Source organism: Schistocerca gregaria, chromosome 11 (assembly GCF_023897955.1).
Source record: "Schistocerca gregaria isolate iqSchGreg1 chromosome 11, iqSchGreg1.2, whole genome shotgun sequence".
Taxonomy (NCBI): Eukaryota; Metazoa; Arthropoda; class Insecta; order Orthoptera; family Acrididae; genus Schistocerca; species Schistocerca gregaria.
Genome location: NC_064930.1, coordinates 54,524,762 through 54,552,636, shown reverse-complemented (window position 1 = coordinate 54,552,636; position 27,875 = coordinate 54,524,762). Strand labels below are relative to the sequence as shown.

At 42.4% G+C, this 27,875-nt stretch overlaps 1 long non-coding RNA gene across 1 annotated transcript in view; it reads left to right on the top strand.

Moving 5' to 3' along the window:
- Positions 1-27,875, top strand: part of LOC126295188 (uncharacterized) — a 57,729-nt gene that overhangs the window by 7,803 nt on the left and 22,051 nt on the right. The window contains exon 2 of the long non-coding RNA XR_007552405.1: positions 1,137-1,188. This is a non-coding gene — a long non-coding RNA (uncharacterized LOC126295188). The remainder of the gene's footprint in view (positions 1-1,136; positions 1,189-27,875) is intronic.

Genomic DNA, 27,875 nt, shown 5'->3' with positions numbered 1-27,875 from the left:
GTAATTTTTTAATTTTGTGCCATTTCATCTGGTTTTTGGTCTGTTGCAGTGGTGGGCAAGTTAATGCCTCCAGCAACTAGCAAAATAGTTTTAATAAGTCTTCCAAAACCTGTTTTTTGATAACAGACAGATCTCTGACAGTTAATTTGGAGCGTTTTCGTACATCTCATACTGTGAAAAGTGCAAGGGTACCGGGGGCACTATGTAAATCTCTCGTGGCGTACTTTGTATGTCTTTCCAAAAAGTTATTATTTTGACAAGTTTTTTTATGAGTGGCTTGAATATTATTTGTATTCTTTCTCTTACACCCAAAGAAACATTCTGTTACGTTAAACTGATTTGCAGTGGTCCCCTCCATCTTCCAAATTTCCTCGTCTTGGTTTATGCTGGTGCGTACTGTGAGCTTCACAAGGCAGCGCACTCCTTAGCATCTCTGTAATGCTCTCTGTTACATTCACTGAGGTGTTGAGCTGCTATGATGATCCTCTTAGCTCTGTACTTATGTGTGAAGAAAACTGGCACCAGATCTGAGCAGCTCACACTCTCTGGATGTGGTCAGCTGGCTATCACCGTGTGGATTTTGTATTATGTGGCAGTTTTAGATTGGAGCCGTTCTTTGCTCTGCAATTTCCTTAAGTACCAGTAGGGTTCGGGCCCAAACTGTCACGTATACAACACTGCTGACTTCAGCAGTGTGTTATGCAGTAACCGTGACAGAATGTTTTGGATGGTGTTTTATTTTGAAATGAGTGAAGAGACTACTTCTGGTCCATGAGAAGATGTATAAAGAGTGAATGAAAGAACACACGAGTCTCACTCCGTGACTGATTTTTATCTCATTTGTCCTTTGCTCTCTTATTTATTACAATTTTTGTTTCATTATATAAGCTTTTGATTGCCTTTGTTAGGTGTGGTGTGTAAGTAGTAGATTAGGTTCATTTTAGTGATATCGAATTGAAAATAGCCATCCTTGATGATTTTATTCTCTATTTATTTTCTTCTCAATCTAGACTTAACTATTGCTCACTCTCATTTTTTAAATGTAAATATTGTTTTCTTGATATTACTTTATATCTTCTTCATTGCACTGAAAATGGTAAGCTGTGCTTGAATTCTATGGTTTTCTTTTGTTTCAGGAGCAGATGTTGGTTATGAATTGTAGATTAAAAATGAAGAGACTGCAGAAAGGTAAGAAATTTAGGTGATGTGACATACATAAATTAAGGTCTGAAAGCTATTGATAGTTTCAAACAATGCGTTAGGCAACAACTGGCTGAAATGAGGAGAAAGAAATAAAGCAGAAGACAGATGAGCAGCTTTGAGAGATGAAAAGTGAAGGCAGTGAGGATTAGATATAGAGAAAGCAGGGCGTGGATTACTCGGGAGGAATTGAATTGATTAAAAAGAGGACAGTAAAAAATTGCAGGAGAAATGGAAAAGAGATGTGTAAAACATGCTTGACTGAAAGTTCAGACGCGTGTAAGCAGTAATTGTTAGAACATAAATGTAAGTATTATATCTCTTGGGAAAAAAAAGTAACTATTTATTTAGAGGAAACACTTTCCTAGTAAATTTGTTTGACCTTTGATTGATTGTGATGTGTTACTGATTTTTAGTGAAGTTAGTTTTTGTGTTTAGCGTTCACAAAAATGCAAGAGAGATATAATAAGCAAAATAATGAATTTCGTAGGTTATATCCGGTTTTATCGAGCGCCAGGCTCCCTACAAATTACTGTAAATGCAATAGTGTAGTATTACTCAGCTCCAGTTCACTGATCTGAAATTATTACTATCACAGAAAATAGACAAGTTTTAATAAAATTATTTCACTGGATTCCTTCAATTAATCTCACTGAATATTTTTACATAATTTCTTCCACTCCGGCTATCAGACATTGTGCCGTGAAAAAATATTTTTAAATGTACCGCGTAATGACGGCTAACTGTTATCAGTCAGAGATCACTGTTACTCGCTCCGCAGCAATTGGGAACATGCTAAATAATTTTCATTAAATATTCTTTTCATAAGATAAACGTGGCGTAGGCTCTCGAAATAACACACGGAGATCACTTTATACTAATACATTCTTACTAGGACACAGTTTACACCATTAAATATTTGCAATTACATTACAACAGAAACAAATGCTAGCAGCACAATAGCTTGCGTACCTTATTCCATCACACCAGAACGAACAGAACTGAACAAAACAGACTAGACAGAAGAATGAGCATTGCATTGTGTTTTATACTCTTACAAAGATAGTAATACTTCTTTTAATTACTTACACATTATAATCTCATACAATAAAAATGTCTTTTCTGCATCTATCAATCTATATTGTATATTTTTACAGTTAGAGTTTTTACCTTTCGCAGAAAAATTGATGTTTGCAGTTCATTTTGAGTCACATACAGTCATTTTTATTTACATTTCACCTCGATAATGGTGAATATTGCAAAAGGGACACCACAAAGGCTGTGACAGCATAAATGACTGGAGCAAACATACACAGTCCAGTCACATTAATACGAAAACTGCACATTTTAGACATCAGGGTGCAGTGCCCACTCTGAAGGTAACTGGCAGCACAAGCAGGAGAGGGTGTATGCAGTGAGCCGTAATGCGGAAATGAGGCGTTTTGTCGGAAGTCCGAAAGGGTGTGGGACTGACGGTGGAAGCATTTCTGAATTGGCTAAGTTTGAGAAGTGTTTGTGTGTGACTGTGGTTAAAGTGTACTGTGTATGGAAAAATGGGGCTATCCAAAACTTGTGGCGACGCAACTGTGGTGCACGAGACGCTGTAGGTGACGTGCGTGAATAGATGTGCAGTTGTCTAGCAACTGACCACACAAATTATCCGAGGGGTTACCGATAGTGTCTCCTCGACGACTGTCTGAAAGTTGTCGCGTGCGGACCTCCGCGGCGAGTGCCCGGTTCGCGTGTGCCGAATGTCGTCCGACAGCAACACGGGCCGGAATTTGCGTGACGGTACCGCAGTTGGACTTCCGCGAGTGGTGACCGGTGGCCTTTTCAGACGAATTAAATTTTATGCTCCGTCAACGTGAAACTTCTGAAAGAAAATAATCTGCAACAAATCTCACAGTGGTCCAGACCGGAGGAGGCGGTGTTATTGTCTGGAAAATGTTTTCGTGGCACCCTCCAGGTGATCTCGTCATTCTGCGCGGCCCAGTGGATTGACCCGAGTGTGCACCGATCCTCGGGGACTGTGTGCACTCGTACGTGCAGTTTGATTTTCCTGTGCACGGTGGAATCTGCCAGCCGGACAATGCGACACGTCGCGCAGCCTGCAGTGTGGGGAGGGCGAGCCAAATGTTGTTGTGTTTGATTGGCAGGACACTTAGAAGATGCAACAAGTCCACCAAAGAGACAGCTTACACTACACTCGTTCGTCCTCTGTTAGAATATTGCTGCGCGGTGTGGGATCCTTACCAGGTGGGATTGACGGAGGACATCGAAAGGGTGCAAAAAAGGGCAGCTCGTTTTGTATTATCACGTAATAGGGGAGAGAATGTGGCAGATATGATATGCGAGTTGGGATGGAAGTCATTAAAGCAAAGACGTTTTTTGTCGCAGCGAGCTCTATTTACGAAATTTCAGTCACCAACTTTCTCTTCCGAATGCGAAAATATTTTGTTGAGCCCAACCTACATAGGTAGGAATGATCATCAAAATAAAATAAGAGAAATCAGAGCTCGAACAGAAAGGTTTAGGTGTTTGTTTTTCTTGCACGCTGTTAGGGAGTGGAATGGTAGAGAGATAGTATGATTGTGGTTCCATGAACCCTCTGCCAAGCACTTAAATGTGAATTGCAGAGTAGTCATGTAGATGTACGTGCGCAGTTCAAAGAGAGATCAGTTTACCGTACTCCCTTGGCCACCGAACTTCTCGGATGTAAAGCCAGAAGCCAGTCGAGTATCTGTGAGACTGTCTCGATCGGGGTGTTCACTCCACGGATCCTCAGCTGGGAATCCTAGTGCAGCTGGCATAGGCACTTGAGTCGACGTAGGTCCACACCCTGTCGGTTCTTTCCAGAACCTTATTTACTCTCTTCTTGCATGTTGTAACAATTGCTTGGATCGTTAATACTGAACTTGTTGGCCTGTGGTTCATTGATAAGAACATCGCAAAAATTTCAAGCTTCACAACATTATTTGTTGACATTAGTTGACAACCAAACTGCACCGACTCCTGTTTAAACACTGACTGACCTCCCCAGAGTCGCTTTATATACAAACTTAACAATTGTTGTCATTGTTAATTTATTACAAAATGTAACTTACAATTAAAAACAATTTCATCTAAACTACCTGCTGTTACAGGTTATAACATATGATTTTGAATAATATATTATTTTTCTCATCATCTTTGGTTTTTGGTGTGTGAATTAATTCACAATCTGATTTCAACAATTATTTTGATTATACTTTAATTTTGTAATTAGTGACTGTATGGATTTTATTGCTAACATTTGATCAAAGTATACACATCGTGCTTCGCCAAATTACATAAATTAAATTCCCGTGTTTTCTTAGTTACCGGAATTTTGTAAATTTGTGTGATATAAATAACGAGGGAATTATCTGCGTAATTTACAAGCACCATTAATTACAATTAATTACAACAAAATGAATAATGAATGAAATTATACTGAGTAATAATTACTTTCATTTGAACCAGAATGATGTTTTTTGTGTTAGCTAATTTACCAATTGCAATTATGGCAGTTAGAGGTGTTAATTATTTATGCTAACATGTCCGCAGCCTCTTAATATTTGTTGCTAAACATTTATTACTTCAATTTTATGATCTGATATTTAATTCGACATATGTGCATTATTTTGTCAATTACAACAATCTATTAACAATCACGAGAATGTATGTCATTCCAGAATATTCTATACATGTTTACAAAGAAGAATAGGTTCTTTGGGCAAACTGAACTGAATGATACCTATAAAGATACACATAAAAGGCTCTAGGAAGCAATGAATCGTATGATAAATACATGGATGCATATAAAATGGTGGAATCAGACAGTTCGTAATGATCTTTGGGAGGCTGTTGCATAAGAACGTCCCACAGTGGTCTACTCTGCAAAAGGGCGTTGTTCAGGCTTGTGATAGGTGGTCACGTTACTCTGACTAGACAATGTAATTGCTGCCTATAGGAAAATCAAAGAGACCATTGGAGATAAGAGAAACAGTTGTGTGAATATCAAGAGCTCAGATGGCAAGCCAGTACTCAGAGAAGGGGATGCTGAACAGCAGATGGTATACACTAAAGAGCCAAAACATTATGACCACATCCTATTGCGAGATTGAATCTGTGTCAACTCTCTTCTGGTATTGTAAAAATGAAAATCATTTTTCACTTCCAGATGTCTCACCACACTTATGGAAGTACACCCAGTGTAAAAATAAAAAAAAAAAAAAAAAAAAAATATCCAACTAATCATGGAAAAATTGTGATTTGACATGAAAATGAAGCAAAATTATTATTTTGCTTATTATTAAGAAGATGGAAAAGCACATAATTTGCTTTGTAATGTGTGAGTGCAGTGAAAATGGGTTAACTTTCTTTAGTAGTTAATGACGACACGTGCTCTCTCCCCCCCCCCCCCCCCTCCCCTTAGAATTGTTAGTGTCAAAACTAACTTCTTGCAAAACCTTTACGGTGACGTTTAGTCCACTTGTGTACTGCACCCCCACTCCCCTCCCCTCCCCTCCTCACATACCGTTGACGACCTGTGAATGTTGCATTTTGGAATGGCTTGTGGAATGCTGTGGCATATTCCATTGTATGAAGTGTGAATTGGCTCTAATTCTTAGGGAGTGCCGTGTACTCCAGAGGCCTCGTTTTATATTGGGTCTTTTGGTGACCTCTCAAATTGTACAACCATACAGGATATGATGAAAAGTAATAGGACTGATTTTCTGTAAGCCAGGCAAACTGATGGAGGGGAGGCTGACTGGCTGGGAGTTACGGAAGGGACCTTCACGAGCAGAACGTAACCCTCTGCAATCGTGTGTGGGCCTGTGGAGGGTGAGCACACTGTAACCCTCTGCAATCGTGTGTGGGCCTGTGGACTGTGAGCACACTGTAACCCTCTGCAATCGTGTGTGGGCCTGTGGAGGGTGAGCACACTGTAGCCCTCTGCAATCGTGTGTGGGCCTGTGGAGGGTGAGCACACTGTAACCCTCTGCAATTGTGTGTGGGCCTGTGGAGGGTGAGCACACTGTAACCCTCTGCGATCGTGTGTGGGCCTGTGGAGGGTGAGCACACTGTAACCCTCTGCGATCGTGTGTGGGCCTGTGGAGGGTGAGCACACTGTAACCCTCTGCAATCGTGTGTGGGCCTGTGGAGGGTGAGCACACTGTAACCCTCTGCAATCGTGTGTGGGCCTGTGGAGGGTGAGCACACTGTAACCCTCTGCAATCGTGTGTGGGCCTGTGGAGGGTGAGCACACTGTAACCCTCTGCAATCGTGTGTGGGCCTGTGGAGGGTGAGCACACTGTAACCCTCTGCGATCGTGTGTGGGCCTGTGGAGGGTGAGCACACTGTAACCCTCTGCGATCGTGTGTGGGCCTGTGGAGGGTGAGCACACTGTAACCCTCTGCGATCGTGTGTGGGCCTGTGGAGGGTGAGCACACTGTAACCCTCTGCGATCGTGTGTGGGCCTGTGGAGGGTGAGCACACTGTAACCCTCTGCAATCGTGTGTGGGCCTGTGGAGGGTGAGCACACTGTAACCCTCTGCAATCGTGTGTGGGCCTGTGGAGGGTGAGCACACTGTAACCCTCTGCAATCGTGTGTGGGCCTGTGGAGGGTGAGCACACTGTAACCCTCTGCGATCGTGTGTGGGCCTGTGGAGGGTGAGCACACTGTAACCCTCTGCGATCGTGTGTGGGCCTGTGGAGGGTGAGCACACTGTAACCCTCTGCGATCGTGTGTGGGCCTGTGGAGGGTGAGCACACTGTAACCCTCTGCGATCGTGTGTGGGCCTGTGGAGGGTGAGCACACTGTAACCCTCTGCGATCGTGTGTGGGCCTGTGGAGGGTGAGCACACTGCAACCCTCTGCAATCGTGTGTGGGCCTGTGGAGGGTGAGCACACTGTAACCCTCTGCAATCGTGTGTGGGCCTGTGGAGGGTGAGCACACTGTAACCCTCTGCAATCGTGTGTGGGCCTGTGGAGGGTGAGCACACTGTAACCCTCTGCGATCGTGTGTGGGCCAGTGGAGGGTGAGCACACTGTAACCCTCTGCGATCGTGTGTGGGGCTGTGGAGGGTGAGCACACTGTAACCCTCTGCGATCGTGTGTGGGCCTGTGGAGGGTGAGCACACTGTAACCCTCTGCAATCGTGTGTGGGCCTGTGGAGGGTGAGCACACTGTAACCCTCTGCAATCGTGTGTGGGCCTGTGGAGGGTGAGCACACTGTTCTTTGTGAAGTAGTGTCATCGCATGTGGCATGGAACATACTCTGGAGTGGTGCTACACTGTGAATTTTTGCTTCAAACTTGGAAAAGCTGCCACAGAAATCTTTGATGTGCTCAAGTAGGCCTCCATGGATGCCGTCAGAGTCGATGAAAATATGACAAAAGTGAAACCACTTACAGGCTCTAATTCTTGGTTATAGATTTATCTGGTTAAGCTTTTCTTATAGAACTACTCAAACCGCAGTTACAGAAGATTCGAAAATGAGAAATGTTTCCTTGACGTCCGTGCCGAGATTCTACACTAATTGCCTAAAAGTGAGTTGTTTGGAAATTTTGACAGAAACTCCAAACTGTGTTTGGAAAAACAATTGCGTTGTTACTGACGGCAAAAGCTGGTGTTGTCAGTATGACTTCGAGAGGAAATGCCAAAGTTTTGAACTGCACAAGGTCCGTGTCACCTCATCCAAGAACACCTGGCCGAGCGAGTCTAGAGTGAGAACTGTGTTTTTGGTCTTCTTTGATCTTTGAGGAATTATCCACAGGCAGTTCATACCACTCGGGCAAACCACGAATGCAGTTTTACCTGGAAGGTATCGAGAGGTAGTGAAAAGAGTCAAATGGGTGTGGCTGGACATAGTACGTTCCCGGAAGCTCCACTGTGATGTTGTGCTTGCTGTGCCACACGACGCCGTCGGTGTGGTAGCAGGTGGCTCAGTACGGTGTTGCCTCACCCTCCCTACAGCCCAGATGCGGCTCTGTTGGACTTCTTTCTCTTCCCTCGCCAGAAATAGGGCACGGAGGAACGACGTTTTGACTCGGTCGGAGACAGTGTGCCGAAGTACGAGGTGTCGGAAAAGCTCCCGAGAGTCGTACCTGTGATACCTATATGGGAGGTACCTCGAGTACTCTCCTCTCCCGTGGAACCTGTCCCCTCTGCAGAAAGTACAGGATCTGTCGTTACCTGTCCACTTGAGTGCGAGTGGCATGTCAGTGGTAGAGCTAGGCATCCTGCACAGGGTAGGCAGTATAATATCCCTTGGCCTGTGCTAGCAGATAGAAATCAGTGTGACGACCTTTCTGTTGTTATTCGTTTAAAGTGAAGATAAATCGCGAGGTGGCGCGTTTTGCCTGTGCGACCGAAGAAAAGTAAGAAAATTGGAATGTGACTGGACTTCGTTACGATACAGGGCAACGAGAGGATGTATAGTGTGTGTGTGTGTGTGTGTGTGTGTGTGTGTGTGTGTGTGTGTGTGTGTGTGTTAATGTATAGTTCAGTAATGGCCATAATACAGTCTGTTGCTTTTCAAAGGTAATTGCACGTATTTAATTTTGGTCAAAGGATTCTATGATGAAGTATTATGTACTACAAGCTCGTATAGGACTTTGAACATTTGGTGGTTGATGTTTGCTGTAGAACCTGCTTCAGTAACACGGTCAAAAGCATAGAGAAAGATTTCTCTGCTAAAAGGAACTCATTTCACTCGCAGACAGTCATGAAATGACCAAGTGTGAATGGCAGTGTTCCAATTCGAGAAGATCCTATAGAACTTTTATTTCTCTTAGAATTCAAAAATTTTACAGCAACTGTCGGAGTCGGCAGCTGCATCTCCACCACGAGAGTGACTTGTCTACATGTACAAAATTACGTACATTGTGGGGGTCATCGACACCGCACAAAATGTTGTACTTCACAGGCATGAAGACAGACACTACACACACTAGTTCAATAAGAATGAGTTTAATATTGCCATCTGGAAAACCATTAATTTATTCTTTTGAGCAGTAATATAGTAACGGGTACCAGAGAGGACTCGGGGTGTTGTAATGGCCCTCCTAACTGACAGGTGATGTCTTTCACTGATACCGAGCCAGTGAGACTCACTTCACCTGTTTTGTCCAGTGTCAAGAGGAGGCGAACACGAAAGTTTAAGGGTCTGTTAATGGTCGGCAGGTCAAACGTACAGCGAATTATGGTACCCCTAGGGAAACGACAGTGACAGACAGGAGATGTCACCAGGTGCACTGAGTGTGTATGCCTGGAGGCCTCATTCAACATGTTGAAGAGGCTTATTGGAGGAGCCATTGAGGGAACAGCGTGCAACTGACTGCAGATTGTGGTGCATGTTGGAACAAATTATGCCTGTCATCTGGGCTCTGAGGTCATTCTCGGGTCATTCCAGAGACTGGCATAGAAAGATGAGAAGACCAGCCTTGTGCGTACAGTTTCAACTAAGCTCACAATTTGCAGCATTGTCCCCAGAACTGATTGAGAATCTTCAGTTGAGTGGAAGGACTGAACCAGAGACTTCGAAGGTTCTGTGGCGAGCTAGGCTGTGCCTTCCTGGACTTGAACTGTAGGGTTGAGATCTGTAGGGTTTTCCTAAGTGGGTGAGGTGAGCACTACTCATCAGAGACTGCTGCTCAGGTAGCTGACCATGTGTAGCGTGGACACTAGCGTTTTTTAGATTAGTCAACTCTCCATCTAGTCCAGATCACGGTAGCTGTAGGAAACCCAGAAGTATCAGCATAAGATTGAAAGAAATGCCCCCCACAGGTGAGAGTATTACAATCCTAATGGTAAACTGCTGAAGCGTTCCTAACAAATTGCCAGAGTTTGAAGCACTCGTGAAAAGCAGTGAATCTCATGTAATACTAGATACAGAAAGCTGGTTGATAGCTGAAATTAATAGCATTGAGATTTTTGGGGAAAATTTAAGTATATATCAAAAGGGTAGGCAAATGGGAAGTGGAGGTGCTGTATTTGTCACAGTAGGCAAGAAACTCACCGAGGTAGAAATTGAAGCACGTGAGATTTTTTTTTTGCAAGACTCAATGTCGGGTGGGCGTAAAATGATAATTGGATCATTCTATTGCCCACCAGACTCGTTACCTGAAGTAACCAAAAACTTTAGAGAAAACCTCATGTAACTTGTACATAAGTTCAACAATCATACTGTAATCATCGGAGGAGAATTCATACGTACAGCAATTGGGAAAATTACAGTTTTGTTGGGGGTGGTCATCTTAAGACATCCTGTGAAATTTTACTAAATGCACTCTCTGAAAACGGTCTAGAACAATGGAACCCCACTCATGATGGGAATGCACTGGTGTAAAAAATTAAAACAAAAAACTGCTGTTTCCCTGCCCTGTGTCTAGTTAAAGATATACTCATTCAGACATACTCATTCAGACTGTTAACAGACGTCCGTGCGTTCGTGTTCTGCATGACAGACGGCATTCCGCTCAACGGTCAAACATTCCAGTGATGACATCAGTGCACCTATAAAACAGAGTGGAGTTCCCCTGGTAGTCTGTATCTACAATCACCATGTACACTGTCACAGGTGATGCAGTATGGCATAGAGAAGACGCCAGTCACTCGGATGGAGGGACTGTTGGAAGACTAGAAGCAGGACAGTTGTGAACTGATGTGGCGCGATGGCTTACTGTGAATTGTTGTGTTGTTTCTCTTCTGTAGCGTCAATTTATAGAGGCCGAAACCGTATCCCGAAGATTAGTGCAGGGCCCACTACATGTGATATCAGAAAGAGAGCACCTTTATTGGGCTTTAAGAATACGACAGTATCACCTCAGTATTCCACAGCAACAAGTGTCTGACCTCTCAGCATCCGTAGGACATTGTCTCGAGGCAAACGGTATACAGAAGGCTTCGGCAGAGTGGCCAGAGACTTGCTGTGTGTGTACTTACAACGCGTCCTCACAGAATAGAACATCTAGAGGGGAGCCGTCAGCATGCCTCGGCCAGCGTTCTTTTCACAGACGAGTCTCGATTTTGTCTGGAGAGTGATTCTTGTATGATTCCCATCTGGAGGGAATGTGGAACACGATTTCAGGACCCAAACATTGTGGAAACAGACCAGATACCAAGGAGGATCTGTAGTGGTATGGGAAGGGATTATGTCGACCACTTGAAAACCTGTTATTGGAATTATATGGGTGAATTGGTAAGGATTAACTGCTGCCATGTATCATATCGATTTCTAGGGACCTCGTGCGGTTATTATGTGGTGCTCTGTGCCAGGTCTTTGAATTGAAGGGCTACGATGCTCGACCTCATAGAGCACGAGTGGTTGAAGTTTCCTTGGAAATGAAAGATATTGTATGTATCTTGTGACCTGCTCGCCCTCCCAATTAGAAGCTTGTAGAGCATGTCTGGGATGCGCTAAGGATACAGGTTGCATCACGTTAGCATCCACCAGCCACATTCTAAAACTTGTGAGCAGCTCTGCAGAAAAATGGGTGTTATTGCCTCAACATGACACTGAGGGCTTCATTCACAGCATGATCCATTGATGTCGGGCCTGTATTGCTGCCAGAGGTGTTCACACCCCATATGGAGCCCACTAACTAGTTGTCGGAATGTGTGTGAAAATCTGTTGAGTTGGAAAAAAATGAATATGATTTTTGTCTGCCATTATGCTTGTTGCATTTGTTTACCTTCTGTGTTTTTTTACATTGTTTCTACTTTACTATAACCTGTTTATATTGTTTTGTGGCAAAATAAATGCGACCTTGCAATGTTTATGTTCATTGATTTACTTTTGGACTCCAGTGTATATTGGATCTAATGCCAACAGATAGACCTGACCTCATTGAGGATTTCCACATCAAAACTGGTATCAGTGACCATGTGGTTGTGGCAATAATGATTACCAAAGTACAAAGGACATCTAAAACAAGCAGAAAGATATATGTTCAGTAAAAAAAAAAAAAAAATCAGTAGTGTGATATCACAATGAGAAACTTGAAACTTTCTGCACAATGTCAGAAGCATGTAGACGAACTCTGGCTCAGGTTTGCAAGAACAGTTGACAACACACTGGATAGATATGTATCCAGCAGAACCTCCGTGGTATATAGTCACTGTGAAGAAACAGATTACTACATAATAGTTGCAAAACAAAGTTTTGGGCTATAGATTGAGAGATGCTGAGTGAATCTCATTTGGCTGTCAAGAGAGCAGTGCAAGACACGTTCAGTGACTACCGTAGCAGAATGTTGTCAATTGACATTTCACAAAATCCAAAGAAAATCTGGTCGCATGTAAAGGCTGTTAGTGGCACCAAACTTAGTGTCTTGTCCCTAGTGAATGAGACAGGAACTGAAATTGAGGGCAGCAAAGCCAAAGCTGAAATCCGCTATTCCATTTTCAAATGTTCCTTTACAAAGGAAAACCTAGGGGAATTGGCCTAATTTAATCCTTGTACCACTGGAAAGATGATGAAATAAGCATTAGTGCCAGTGGTGTTGAGCAACATCTGAAATCGTTAAAATTGAACAAAGCTCCTGGGGCTGATGGAATCCCTGTTAGATTTTATACTGAATTTGTGTTTGTGTTCTTCTAACTATAATCTATCGTAGATCCCCGGAACAAAAAACCATTCCCAGTTCTTAGGAAAAGGCACAGGTCACACCCATCTACAAGAAGGGTAGTAGAAGTGAGATACAAAACTACCATTCAATATGCTTGACATTGATTTGTTGTAGAATCTTAGAAAATATTTTGAGCTGAACCATGGCGACGTATCTTTAACAGGTGTACCTGCTCAATGCCAATCGGCACGGGTTTTGAAAACATAGATTGTGTGAAACCCAACTAGTGTTTTCCTCACATCGCATACTGAAAGCGAGGCAGCTATGACTATAATATTGAGGAGTCACTGTTGGGATTGGTCAAATCATACAAAAACCTAGGTGTAACACTTTGTAGGGATACATAGCTTCAGTCGTGGGCGAAGCATGTGGTAGACTTTTGTTTATTGGTAGAACACTGGGGAAGTTCACTCAATCTACAAAGGAGATTGCTTACAAATAAGTGTGTGGGACATGCACCAGATAGGACCAACAGGCGATACGGAATGTACACAGAGAAGGGCAGCACAAATGGTCACAGGTTTGTTTAATCTGTGGGAGAATGTCATTGAGATACTGAAGGAACTGAACTGGAAGACTCGAAGATAGACATAAAGTATGCCGAGCAAAGCTATTATTGAAGTTTTGAGAACCAGCTTTAAGTGGCTATTCTGCGTATTCGTTCACATAGGGATCATGAGAATAAGATTATAATAATTACTGCAAGCACAGAGGCAGTAAATCAATCATTCTTCCTGTGCTTGATATGTGAACGGATCAGGGAGAAACCCTATTAACTGGTACAGTGGGACACTCTCTGCCATACACCTCATGGTGGTTTGCATAGTATAGATGTACATGTAGATGCAGCAAGGTTCCTATTTCTAAGGCTATTAAGTGTGTGTACCAATATGTGCAATAAATTATTTGTAATAAAATCAGTCACCTACTTTTTGATCACACCCTGTATCTTCCATGTCATCCTAATTTACTACTCCTTCTCCTTCCATAAATATTGAGCTTTTTCCACATTTCATGCTTCCCTTCTTAACATAGTACTTGCTTGCTCTCTCTGTCTTTGATATGGTTCGTTGTATAAAATGTTGTATGCCAAACTATAATTTAAAAAGAAAAAATTGCCACTTGATAAAATTTTACACTAGTATTAAAAAAATTTTACTTTTACCACATCATAATTCACATTTGACGGCAGACCACGTGAAGGCCTGTCCCTAGTAGCCCCTGAGGTGTCGTGTGGCAGTGGTCATCTTCTTACCTTTGTACTTCATTTGTGAAGAAAGGTGACACCAGATCTGAGCGACTCACCTCTTTGGGGTGCTTCTGCAAACTATTCTCGAATTTCTGAACTTCCAGTGTTGTCTGTTAATGAAATAGTTCATACTGGAGAATTTCCAACATCTGGAAGTGTGTCAGAGTTATTGTCTCACAGAACTGTATATATTTGTCCAGCGGAGCAGTTCTCGGAATAAGCTCGAACACAGCTGGCTGATCTCGGTACGGGTGGAGGGTCGGTGATGGTCCACCGTACACTACCAGGCAACTGATAGATCACTGCTTGTGACTGATAATATTCTAAGTATGTATTATGAGTGGAAGTAACCTTTAAAACCTTGTGAATGAGAATAAGCCACTGTGGGGTACAGAAGGTGTGAGGGACATCGCAACTGTGATATGCGGACAATACTGTGGTAAGGAACTGCACAAAATGTGGTTGTAGAAAGTTAGGCCCATATAACTAACTAAGACTGGCTACATGTACATCTACCTCTGCAAACCACTGAGAAAGGCATGACAGAGGGTATGTCCCATTGTACCAGTTTTTAGCAATTCTCCCTGCAACGTTCACGTATGGAGTGTGGGAAGAACGATTGTTTTAATACCTCTGTATGTGCTGTAATAATTATAATCTTCTCCTCGTGATCCCTATATGAGCAACCCCTAGGGGATTGTTGTATATTCCTAGAGTCATCATTTAAAGCTGGTTCTTCAAACTTTGTTAGTAGACCTAGTAATTTGTAAGGAATCTCCTTTGTAGAGTGACTGCACTTCCCCCATGTTCCACCAGTAAACTGCAGTCTACCACCTGGATTACCCACAATTGAGCCTGTGTGATCATTCCATTTCATATCCCTACAAAGTGTTGCACTCAGGTATTTCTGTGTGATGGATGATTCCAACAGTGTTCTAGTCATAGGATACTATATTTTTTCATTTAGTGAAGTGTACAATTTTGCATTTCTGAACATTCAAAGAAAGTTGCAAGTCCTTACACAGCTTCAAAATCTTGTCAAGAACTGACTGAATATTTATGCAGCTTCTTTCACATAGTACTTTGTTATAGATAACTGCATTTACAAAATAATGTCTATTAATGTTATCTGCAAGGTCATTGATATACAACATGAACAGCAAGGGTCCCAACACAATTCCCTGGGGCACACCTGAACTTACTTCGTCTGATGATGACACTCTGTTTGAGATAACAAGGTGTCTCCCCTACCAAAAAGTCCTCAGTCCAGTCACAAATTTCACTTGATACACCATATGGCTGTACTTTTGACAATAAGTGCAGGTATGGTACTGAGTCAGTTGAGAAACACTGCACCTACCTCGTTGCCTTGATCCAAAGCTTTCAGTATGTCACGTGACAAATGGGCGAGTTGAGTTTCGTATGATCAGTGTTTCCGGAATCTGTGCTAGTTTACATTGAGGAGATAATTGTGTTCTAGATACTTCATTCTGTTTGAGCTCAGAATGTGTTGTAAGATTCTACAACGAATCAATGTCGAGGATATAGAGGAAGGAGGTTCTGAATCCTATATTCTTCTGGCAATCCAAAACACTAAAAGTATTTTATATGTTCACAAAAACCTCAGACAGGTTTATATTCACCACAGAATGAAACACCTGCCACACGTTAAGAAAACTTTAAACTCCAGTAATGACACACAGGTATTAGTATAGCAAACACGGCTCAAGCCTAACTGATCTCAGTGTCAACACTTACATTAACATCGTCCATACTAATTTTTCGTCATTGCTAACACATTTGTAGCAGAAAGATTGCATAACCTAGGGCTGCTTCTCGTGACAGAATGTTGTGGACCTGACGAAAGTTTTATCTGGCGATGTGAAATCCTCGTACCACACAAAGAATGATCCTTGCCCCTCATTCCATCTATATATTGCCCATACAGCAAAGAAACTCTTTGTAGTTTTAAATTACTGGTGTTGCGAGTTACTAATAACGTGTATGTACAACATACTTTACAGCATATATTGCCAAGTATTGTAGAGGCTGCAAAATTCTATAGTGGTAAATTGCAATATGATGGGTCAGAAAAAACTGTTAGCCCGGTAACAGTGCAACCTTCTGGCACTGTTACCGAGATTATCTTTTGTCAATATGCATCTTTTCCTTACCGAAAACATGCACCCACCTTCCCTGTGCAGTACCACAGGCAGATTTGCTATTGGAGCCTTTTTAAGTTCCTGTTAACATTTTTACTACATATTCTTTTGCATTCACTTGCCGTTTCTTTCTGAAAGCGTGTGTGTGTGTGTGTGGACTCTTATGGCCCATGTGCCTCATACCACAATTATTCCCAAAGTGACGTATTATGAGTTGCCCCCTAACTGCTTTAAAGCCACCTCTTCCCCTATTGCTGCTTTGTAATTTACGCTATTGCAGCAGCGTGCACTACTGGGATGGCACGGTACACGGAACATACATTATCTGACTAGAAGTATCCGTACAACCTCACGATTTGGAATTGATCACCAGTTGTCGCGAGAGGCAAACCGACCGGTATAAAATGAGTAACAGCAGAATGGGTCAGTCAAGAGAGCTCAATGACTTCAGATCGGGAATCGGCAAAATGCCACGAGTAATGAGGATAGCGGGTGAGGGGCACTACGTCAGCAGTGTGTGGATAAGTGGACAATTTGGGTCTGGTGGGAGGTGTGAGAGGGTAATGTGACTAGTGTCCTGATGGCTTAGTGGGTAGAACATCTGCCTAGTAAGCAGCAGATCTGGGTTTAAATAAGTCGGGGCAAGTTTTCAACTGTCCCCATCAATTTCAGTCAGTCAATCCACACTTGCAGCTGATGTTGGTAATTCCTCTGTCTTAATCTCGTGGAATTGCTTCTAGAGCTGTACTCATGTGTTACTGAATTTGGTGAATCCTAGTTGTTATATACACAACACAGCAGTTACAATTTTTCTCGTATTGAATGACACTGAAATAATGGGTTTACATTTGATCTGAAAGAGGAATAAAAGAATAGAACACAGAGATGGTGACCGTTTAAGGGCTCTCAAAATGGTGCACTTTACGGTATACGGGATCTTCGGAAATTCCCATTACGGACTTCGACGACTTCTGGAGAGGAGCAAATACAAAATATTTTGAATAGGAACGTATGTCTGGAAGTACCGTCCAGCAGTGTTGCCGAGTGTCAAAGTTCTCGGCAACAGGACCTGTAAATGTACACTGAAGAGCCAAAGACACTGGTACACCTGCCTAATACTGGGTAGGGCCCCTGCGAGCACGCAGAAGTGAGACACGATGACTTGGCGTTAACCTGATCGGTGTCTGAAGTAGTGCCGGAAGGAATTGATGTCGTGAATCCTCCAGGACTGTCCGTAAATCTGAAGAGTATGAGGGGGTGGAGATATCTTCCGAACAGCACCTTGCAAGGCATCCCAGATAAGCTCAATAATGTTCACATCTGGGGAGTTTGGTGGCTGGCAGAAGTCTTTAAAATCGGTGTTCCTGGAGTTGCTCTGTAGCAATTCTGGACATGTCGCATTGTCCTCCTGGAATTGCCCGAGTCTGTCAGAATGGACAATGGGTACGAGTGGATGCAGGTCATCAGAGACAGTATGCTTATGTCCATCTCACCTGTCAGTCATATCTAGATGTGTCAGGGGTCCCGTATCACTCCACCTGCACACACCCAAACCATTACAGAGCGTCCTCCAGTTTGAAAAATCCCCCGTTGACACGCGGGTCCGTGAATTCGTGAGGCTATCTCCATACCTGTACACATTCGTACGCTAGATACAATCTGAAATGAGACTCCGTCCAACCGGGCAACATGTTTCCAATCATCAACAGTCCAGTGTCGTAGTTGACGGGCCCAGGTGAGGCGTGAAGCTATGTGACGTGCAGTCATCATGGGTACAGGAGTAGGCCTTTGGCTCACAAGCCAGTGAAGTTTCGTTGAATGGTTTGCATGCTGACACTTCGTGATGGCCCGGCATTGAAATCTGCAGCAGCTTGTGGAAGGTTGCACTTGCGTCACGTGGAACGATTCTCTGCAGTCGTCGTTGGGCCTGTTTTTGCAGGATCTTTCTCCAGCCGCAGCAATGCCAGAGATTAGATGATTTACCGCATTCCTGATATTCACGGTACACTGGTGAAATGGTTATAAGGGAAAATCTCCACTTTGTCGCTTCCCCTGGAGATGTCCCATCGCTCGTGCACTAACTAAAAAACCACGTTCAAATGACTTAAATCTTGATAACCTGCCACTGTAGCAGCAGTAACCGATCTAACAATTGTACCAGACACTTTGTCTTATATAGGCATTGCCAACCACTGCACCATTTTCTACCTGTTTACATATCTCTGTATTTGAATATGCATGCTTATACCGGTTTCTTGGGCATTTCAGTGTATGTATATACAGGGTGATACCTTGATGATTTTTAACAGACTTTGAAGGGCAGTAGAGAAGGAGAAATTTATCAGTTTGAGGTGAGGATCCTTGTACTGTAAATGAGCTAGCCTAAAGTAATAAGTGAAAGCTGTACCTCTAACAGTGGGCAACTTGGAGGTGGTTGTATGGAATAAAACAAGGAAAAAAATTTAGTAAACTATTAAATGCACACCTTAAGAGCTGTGAGGAGGGGCAGCAGCCTTTTCAGTAGTTGCAGGGGCAACAGTCTGGATGATTGACTGATCTGGCCTTGTAACAATAACCAAAACGGCCTTGCTGTGCTGATACCGCAAACGGTTGAAAGCAAGGGAAAACTACAGCCATAATTTTTCCCCAGAGCGTGCAGCTATACTGCACGGTTAAATGATGATGGTGTCCTCTTGGTAAAATGTTTCGGAGGTAAAATAGTCCCCCATTTGGATCTCCAGGCAGAGACTATTCAGGCGTATGTCATTATGAGGAGAAACAAAACTAGCGTTCTGCAGATCAGAATGTGGAATGTCAGCTCCCTTAATTGGGCAGGTAGGATAGAAAATTTAAAAAGGGAAATGGACAGATTACAGTTATATATAGAAGGAATTAGCGAAGATCGGCGGTGGGATGAAAAAGACTTCTGGTCAAGAGTTAGTACAAAATCAAATATGGGTAATGCAGGTACAGATCTAATAATGAGTAAAAAAAGTAGGAGTGCGAGTAAGCTGCTAGGGACAGCATAGTGAACGCATTTTGTTGCCAAGATAGACACGAAGCCCATGCCTACCACGGTAATACAAGTTTATATGCCAGCTAGTTCTGCAGATGATGAAGACATTGAAGAAATGTATGATGAGATAAAAGAAATTACTCAGATAGTGAAGGGAGCCGAAAATTATATAGTCATGGTGTATGGAATTTGACAGTAGGAAAAGGAAGAGTAGGAAAAGTAGTTGGTGAATATGGGATGCGGGTAACGAATGAAAGAGGAAGCCCCCTGGTAGAATTTTGCACAGAGCATAATTTAATCATAGCTAACACTTGGTTTAAGAATCATGAAAGAAGGTTGTACATGTGGAAGAGACGTGGAGACACGGGAAGGTTTCGGATAGATTATATAATGGTGAGACAGTGATTTAGGAACCAGGTTTTAAGACATTTACAGGAGCAGATGTGGACTCTGACCACAATTTATTGGTTATGAACTGTAGATTAAAACTGAAGAAACTGGAAAAAGGTTGTAATCTAAGGAGATAAGATCTGGATAAACTAAAAGAACCAGAGGTTGTAGAGAGTTTAATACAGAGCATTAGGGAGTGATTGGCAAGAATGGGTTGCTTTGAGAGATGAAATAGTAAAGGCAGCAGAGGTTCAAGTAGGTAAAAAAAACTAAGGATAGTAGAAATGCTTGGGTAACAGAAGAAATATTGAATTTAATTGATGAAAGGAGAAAATATAAAAATGCAGTAAAGGGAGCAGGCAAAAAGGAATACAAATGTTTCCAAAATGATATCAACAGAAGTGCAAAATGGGTAAGTAGGGATGGCGAGAGGACAAATGTAAGGCTGTAGAGGCATATACAACTATGGGTAAGATAGATACTGCCTACAGGAAAATTAGAGATACCTTTGGAGAAAAGAGAAGGGAAGGCAGAAAGGTGGAACGAGTATATAGAGGGTTTATACAAGGGTGACGTACTTGAGGGCAATATTATGGGAATGGAAGAGGACGTAGATAAAGATGTAATGGGAGATATGATACTGCGTGAAGAGTTTGACAGAGCACTGATAGACCAAAGTCGAAACAGGGCCCCAGGAGTAGACAACACTCCATTAGAATTACTGACAGCCTTGGGAGAGCCAGGCCTAACAAAACTCTACCATTTAGTGAGCAAGATGTATGAGACAGGCGAAATACCCTCGGACTTCAAGAAGAATATAATAATTCCAATCCCAGAATTACTGACAGCCTTGGGAGAGCCAGGCCTAACAAAACTCTACCATTTAGTGAGCAAGATGTATGAGACAGGCGAAATACCCTCGGACTTCAAGAAGAATATAATAATTCCAATCCCAAAGAAACCAGGTGTCTACAGGTATGAAAATTATCGAACTATGAGTTTAATAAGGCATGGTTGCAAAATACTAACACGAATTATTTACAGACAAATGACATAATTGGTAGAAACCGACCTTGAGGAAGATAAGTTTGGATTCAGTAAAAATGTTGGAACATGTGAGGCAATACTGACCCTACGACTTATCTTAGAAGGTAGATTAAGGAAAGGCAAACCTACATTTCTAGTATTTGTCGACCTAGAGAAAGCTGTTGACAGTGTTGACTGGAATACTCTTTCAAATTTTGAAGGTAGCAGGGGTAAAATAAAGGGAGCGAAAGGCTATTTACAATTTGTGCAGAAACAAGATGGCAGTTACGAGTCAAGGAGTATGAAGTGGAAGCATTGAGTGGGAAAGGAATGAGACAGGGTTGTAGCATATCACCGATATTATTCAGTCTATATATTGAGGAAGCAGTAAAGAAAACAAAAGTAAAATTTGTAGTAGGTATTAAAATTCACGGAGAAGAAATAAAAACTTTGAGGTTTTGCCGATGACATTGTAATTCTGTCAGAGACAGCAAAGGACCTGGTAGAGCAGTTGAGCAGAATGGACAGTGTCTTGAAAGGATGATATAGGATGAAGATCAACAAAAGGAATATAAGGGTAATGGAATTTAGTCTAATTAAGTCAGGTGTTGCTGAGGGAATCAGATTAGGAAATGTGACGCTTAAAGTAGTAAATGAATTTTGCTATTTGGGGAGCAAAATAACTGAGGATGGTCGGAGTAGAGAGGATATAAAATGTAGACTGGCTATACCAAGGAAAGCATTTCTGAAGAAGAGAAATTTGTTAACACCCAGTATAGATTTGCCAGGAAGTCTTTTCTGTAAGTATTTGTAGCCATGTGTGGATGTGAAATATGGACAGTAAATAGTTTAGAAAAGAAGAGAATAAAAGCTTTCGAAATGTGGTGCTACAGAAGAATCCTGAATATTAGAGGGGTAGATCATGTATTTAATGAGAAGGTACTGAATAGAATTGGGAAGAAGAGGAATTTGTGTGACAGCTTGATTAGAAGAAGGGCTCGGTTGATAGGACCCATTCTGAGGCATCAAGGGATCACCAATTTAATATTGAAGAGAAGTGTGGAGGGCAAAAATCGTAGAGGGAGAACAAGATATGAAGACACTAAACAGATTCAGAAGGATGTAGGTTTCAGTAGGTACTTCGTGATGAAGCAGCTTGCTCAGGATAGAGTAGCATGGAGAGCTGCATCAAACCAGTTTCTGGACTGAAGACGACGACAACAACAACAACAACAACAACAAGAGCTATGAACACTTGTTCAACTTCACTAGTGTGAAACGTGTTCTCTACAGAAGAAGTGGCCATAGCTGTTAAGGTATGCATTTTAGAGCCCATGTGTACTAGACATTTTTTTCTTGTTTTGGTCCGTACCACCGCCTCTGAAAGTTGCATACCCTGCAACTTAGCAGTAGCAGTAACAGTACCAGTACATGTGTTCCACTCTGAGTTATCAGAACGGTTTTAGATTATTACTTTAGACTCATTTACTTCCAGTACAGGGATCCTGACATCAAATTGATACATTTATCCCTCTCCACATTGGACCGCATTCGGGAGGACGACGGTTCAATCCCACGTCCGGCCATCCTGAGTTATGTTTTCCGTGATTTCCCTTAATTCTTCCAGGCAAATGCAGGGATGGTTCCTTTGTAAGGGTACGGCCGACTTCCTTCGCCATCCTTCCCTAATCCGATGAGACCGATGACCTCGCTGCTTGGTCTCTTCCCCCAAACAACCCAACCCCTCTCCACCATCGCTGGAATTTTGGAACATACACACATATACAGGTGCCAGCACATGTTAGTTTGAGGCTCTGTAGCTTTATTAGGTGGCATTTCGGTACACGGGTTTCAATTCAAAATATTATGTATGCATTCCCCTCTTAGAAGTCCTAAAAGTTTGTAACAGGAATTTCCGAACGTACTGTAGTTTGGAACTGTTGTATCATAGACTGCCTTCACAAATGTGGGCATTAATAGAGAAATTGTGAATGTAATGTAAAAGATACAGAAAAATCAGATGGGTGGTTGAGGAATGTTCAATGGCCCATAGATGTGGAATGGTACCTGCTTGTATTAACTGTGCCTCATTGCACTACACATTTGTAGCCGGCTGGTCATCCTTTGCAGCCAGATGTGTGTGACCTGTGTTGTCTTAAGTCTGGTTTATCCACTAGGTGAGTCACCGTGACTGAAATCGTCTACTCCAGCCGATAAGAAGTGCCAGACCATCTCAACTGTGTGCCACCTGTGTCATTGTTGCCTCCCAATGGTCAGCATGTGCCAGGGACTTTGCTGGATGATACAAAAAGGCTGGGGTAAGCTACTTCTTAACAATAGTCTCCTGTAGTGTTGGTGGTGAAGACTGTTATATAGTGCATTGGGTGAAAAGTTTGATTATTTGGACTATTGTTTTGACGAGGAACACTTTGCAGTGGCTACATACGCACACAGGTGAATGACTGATACATTTAGTATCAGCATTAGTGTAGATGAATTGAGGCAAATTGCTATGGATGTTTGGTTGCAGAACAAGGGTGTTTGATGTGCAGCCAAGTTCCACAAAAATTGCCCTGCGTATTACTAAGAACTTTGATCTTATTACAAACTGAAATGAGAGTATTTTATCATTTATTGTCTGGATATGTAGGTGGGTGAAAGATGCTAGAGAAATTGATTACATAGTCATCTTTGTTAACGATTTATTATGAGTTCTCAGTTTCTTAGTAAGAGTAGACTTCAGAATATTTGTATCATCGTTTAGGAAAAGTTGACTTTTGCTCCTGACACGACTGGGAGGATGTGTTATACAACTTTAAAACATTTCTTGACCAGCTGGTACACTATGTGATCAAAATGACTTAAAAGTTCGTTGCGCCCTCCTTCGGTAATGTTAGAATTCGATATGGTGTTGGCCCTCCCTTAGCTTTGATGACAGCTTCCACTCCTACAGGCATACATTCAGTCAGGTGCTGGAAGGTTTTTTGGGGAATGGCAGCCCATTCTACACAGAGTACTGCACTGAGGAGAGGTATTGATGTCGGTCGGTGAGGCCTGTCACGAATTCAGCGTTCCAAAACCTCCCAGAGGTGTTCTATAGTATTCAGGTCAGGACTCTGTGCAGGTCAGTCCATTACAGGGATGTTATTGTCGTGTAAACGCTCTGCCACAGGCTATGCATTATGAACAGGTGCTCGAGTGTGTTGAAAGATGCAATCACCATCCCCGAATTGCTCTTCAGTAGTGGGAAGCAAGAAGGTGCTTAAAACATCAGTGTAGGCCGGTGGTGTGATAGTGCCACCCAAAACAAGGGATGCAAGCCCCCTCCATGAAAAAGAGGACCACACCGTAACACCACTACCTCCGAATTTTACTGTTGGCAGTGCACATGCTGGCAGATATCGTTCGCCATACCGTCTCCCTGCCACATTGTGTACCATGATTTGTCACTCCACACAATAATGAACAGCTGTGCAGTGATAAGCCGGTATTAAAAAAACCTTGTCCTTAACAACACAGTTTTGTAGTGTAAAACACTTTATAATTATAATTTGTGTCAAATCGTGAGTGTTACTGAATGACTATTGAGAACATTCTTGATAGTAACTGTATTCTTTAATGTTGAACTGTTTTCAGTGAAAAATGAGAGAGAAGGTTTTTTTGTCAGATGTGGTGACATTTTTTTCTATTCTGCTCATTTCTTTATCTATTTTCGAAAGACTGCTTTGCTGTGAAGATAAAATGAGGACACTTAACATAGAAAAGATTTAATAACAAAGAATTGATCCCCAAGACACTGGAAACGTTCAATTCCTAGAGAATTGGCAACTGTTGGTCTCGTTGAATCGGAGTCGGCACATGAATTTTTGCAGTAGTATAAGTAAAAATACTACCTAAGGCTACCTACTTAATATAAACTATACTTTCTTTCAAGAATTACTTTTAAACTTGAGTTTTCTTTTCTTTTTTATGTACTACCACAAGAATTGACCTCATTAAACATGTTTAGCTATGTTTGCGGTCCAATTCATATTCCGTAACAACTCTTAAGCAGGTTTATCGGCTTGGTTACCCAACCAAAACAACACTGTTACAAAATACCTTTTCCAATACAAAATACCAGTTTAAAAACTTTTATAAGTGCTGCATATTAGTTAATCTTTAAGATAAATGCCAGGGTATTTATGAATTTTGGGCATTTACCCAGGCATTTATCCTGGACATATGCCCCAACTTACAAATGCCCAGGCATTTTGCATCACTACTCTTAATGTTATAAATATGTGTAGCTTACTTTAAAATATTGGAAAGCTTGTGTCTTAAAATTAGGTGTACAGTTTCAGAAGCATGTTCTGTCTGGCAGTGCAAGTAATTTCTTACTCCTAAACACCCCATTATGAGAATCATTTTATTTTAGGTTGCAAGGTACACTGACCAATTCCATCTCTCTTACCACAAGAATACTTCTATGCTTTATGCTTTCCTGCTGCACACACACACACACACACACACACACACACACACACACACACACACACTTCAGTTCCATATTTGTGCACCTGCTGGGTGTAGTGTGAGTAGCTTTGCTCTCTTAGTGTCCAGGGTAGGTCTGAATGTTGCTCACTTGAGTAAGCATATAACTGGCTTCTCCAGGTTTAGTTTCATATTGCAAAGGGTATTCAGCTGCCATGATGACAGTTGACCCCACTTCGTGATCAACAATGAAGAAAACTGGCACCAGATCTGAGTGGCTGAAATCCAGAAATTTGTGTTAATGCTTAGTTACTTTTTTGTGTATGGATAATTGTTAGTAGCTCAGAAATTACCTTTATTGCACTGCAGCTGCACAACAGGAATTGTAAATGCTTTGCGGTGTTCACTTTTAACGTGCCTTCTGCAGCATGTCTGTGGAAGCATACAGGGTCAAGGTGACAATTCTTCTGAAGAACATGGAATTCTCAGGAAATTGTATTTTTCCTAGAAAAATAAAGGAAATTTCAGGTATTTCGTAAAATCTTGGGGGGATTCTGTTTTTAACCTGGTGTTGGAATTTTATTTGGTTTCATAAATTTTAATATACTTAGTATGTCAAAGTATGTGAATTATACGAAGATTATTCCGTTAGTTATCATTGTTTAGAAACTGCAGTGTTCTCAGATGAGAGGAAAGAGAAATGTCACTATTGTGCAATCCCCCACTCCTTCCTTCAACCCCCCCCCCCCCCCCAACCCACCACACACACACACACACACACACACACACACACACACACACACACACACACACACACACACACACACACACACCAGCTAATTGTTAATTATCATTAACTTCTACGATGTAATCTTGCTCCCCATTCCTGGAATTCTCACAGTTTTTTTTTTCCAAGTTTGAGTAGGCACCCTTCAGTGTGTACCGAAAGTTATGTTAAGAGGCATGCGGGTTGCTAGTGGGTACTGTGTGAACAAATTTTTCTGATAAATGTATGTTTGAAAACGCTTAGTTTGCGTGCTAGTGTCTCCGAAATTTTTGATGTAAACAGTCTGGGCCTCACAAGCTAGGCAAGGAGTAAATGGCAATCACTCTGAGACTGTTGACATGGTAGAGCATCCAAAATGGGACTGTACATAAACAAATGAGCAGTGAATGCAGTAGATAGCACATTGTGTACTACATACAACATTTACCGTTGTTACTTCTTGATTTGTTACACAACACACACTTTACTCCATAGTCTCGTGTAGACGACGGTAGAGTACAATACTGTCTTGTTCTGTAGTTTTGTAATGAAAGTAATTTTCCATCATTCGTGAGGCTACGAACAATGGTGGTTGTGTACGAGGAGCACAAAGCGGGGTAAGGCGAGCTCACCAGCTCTATGAAGAACACTATCCCACCAGGTGTCACCGAGCCCACAGTATGTGTGGGAGACTGGAGAGGTGTTACATTAAACAGGCAGCTTAACTCTTAACGGGCACTAAATAGGCCATCTGCGACCAGAGTTTGAAGAAGCTGTGCATCAAAATTTTGCAGAGCAGCTTTCTATGAGCACCCTAGCTGTAGTGCACACCACTTGCGTGAACCAGGTGGTAGTGCGGCATGTTCTGCACAGTGAGTTCATTTGTTCTTACAAACTCCGGAAGGCTCACGTGATGACTCTGGATGACTTTCCTCATTGCATTAACTCTTGCCGACTGCCGCTCGAATAAAGTAGGCATGATCCTCGCTTCCTGCAGTGTATCCCGTTTTCTAATGAGTGCGCCTCTACCAGGGACAGCATGTCCGACACCAGAAATAGTGATGTTCGGATGGGAGAAAATCTTCACATTCTGCAAATTCGTGGCTGCCGATGTTACTTTGCTCCCGACGTTTGGGTAGGTTTCGTTGACGACCGAATCGTAGGACCGTCCGGCCTCGTGCACGTGCATGCCGACAGTCCCAGTTACGCTGTATTTCTGTGAGAGGTCGTACTCGTCTCGTCTCGTCGAACGAGGGTACCGACGAATGTCTGTTGTGCCGACTGGTTCCAGCAGGATGGTGCTTCAGTGCACTTAAACAATGTGGTACGTGGTCATTTGAATGACACATTCAGCAGCAGATGGATTAGACACGGAGGCCCAATAGCCTGGCCCCATCATTCTTCAGCTGTGACACAATTGTTTTTATGTGTGTGGGGGGGGGGGGGGCGATCAAGAATACCCTGGTGTACGAGACACCTGTGGAGTCTACACGAGGCCTTGTGATGACAAATCAGATTATCAGCTGGAGTCATCTGTGGTATGCCAGGAATCTTTCCGAGAGTTCGGCAAGATGTCACCAGGTGATACATAAATTGTATCGAAGTTGGGGGTGCTCATATTGAACATCTTCTGTAAGTGAATTATACTGGTATATACTGAGAGTAATAATGTACATTGTTTGCTCCTTGCCTAGCTTTAGTGGTCAAAAGTGCCTCTGTCCTCCCACAATTCAGAGGTACTAGCACCCAAACAAATAATTTTTAAACATAAGTTTGCCAGCCCAGCACAGTCACGCGGCACCCGTTGACTGATGCCACACCTCGTAACTTAGATTTTGATACACACTGTATAAATGGTCTTTACAACAGACTCCACAGCAGTCCAGAAGAAGTAGCTCTTACCAGCTTTTTATGGTGTCCGTGGCGCATAATGGCTGTT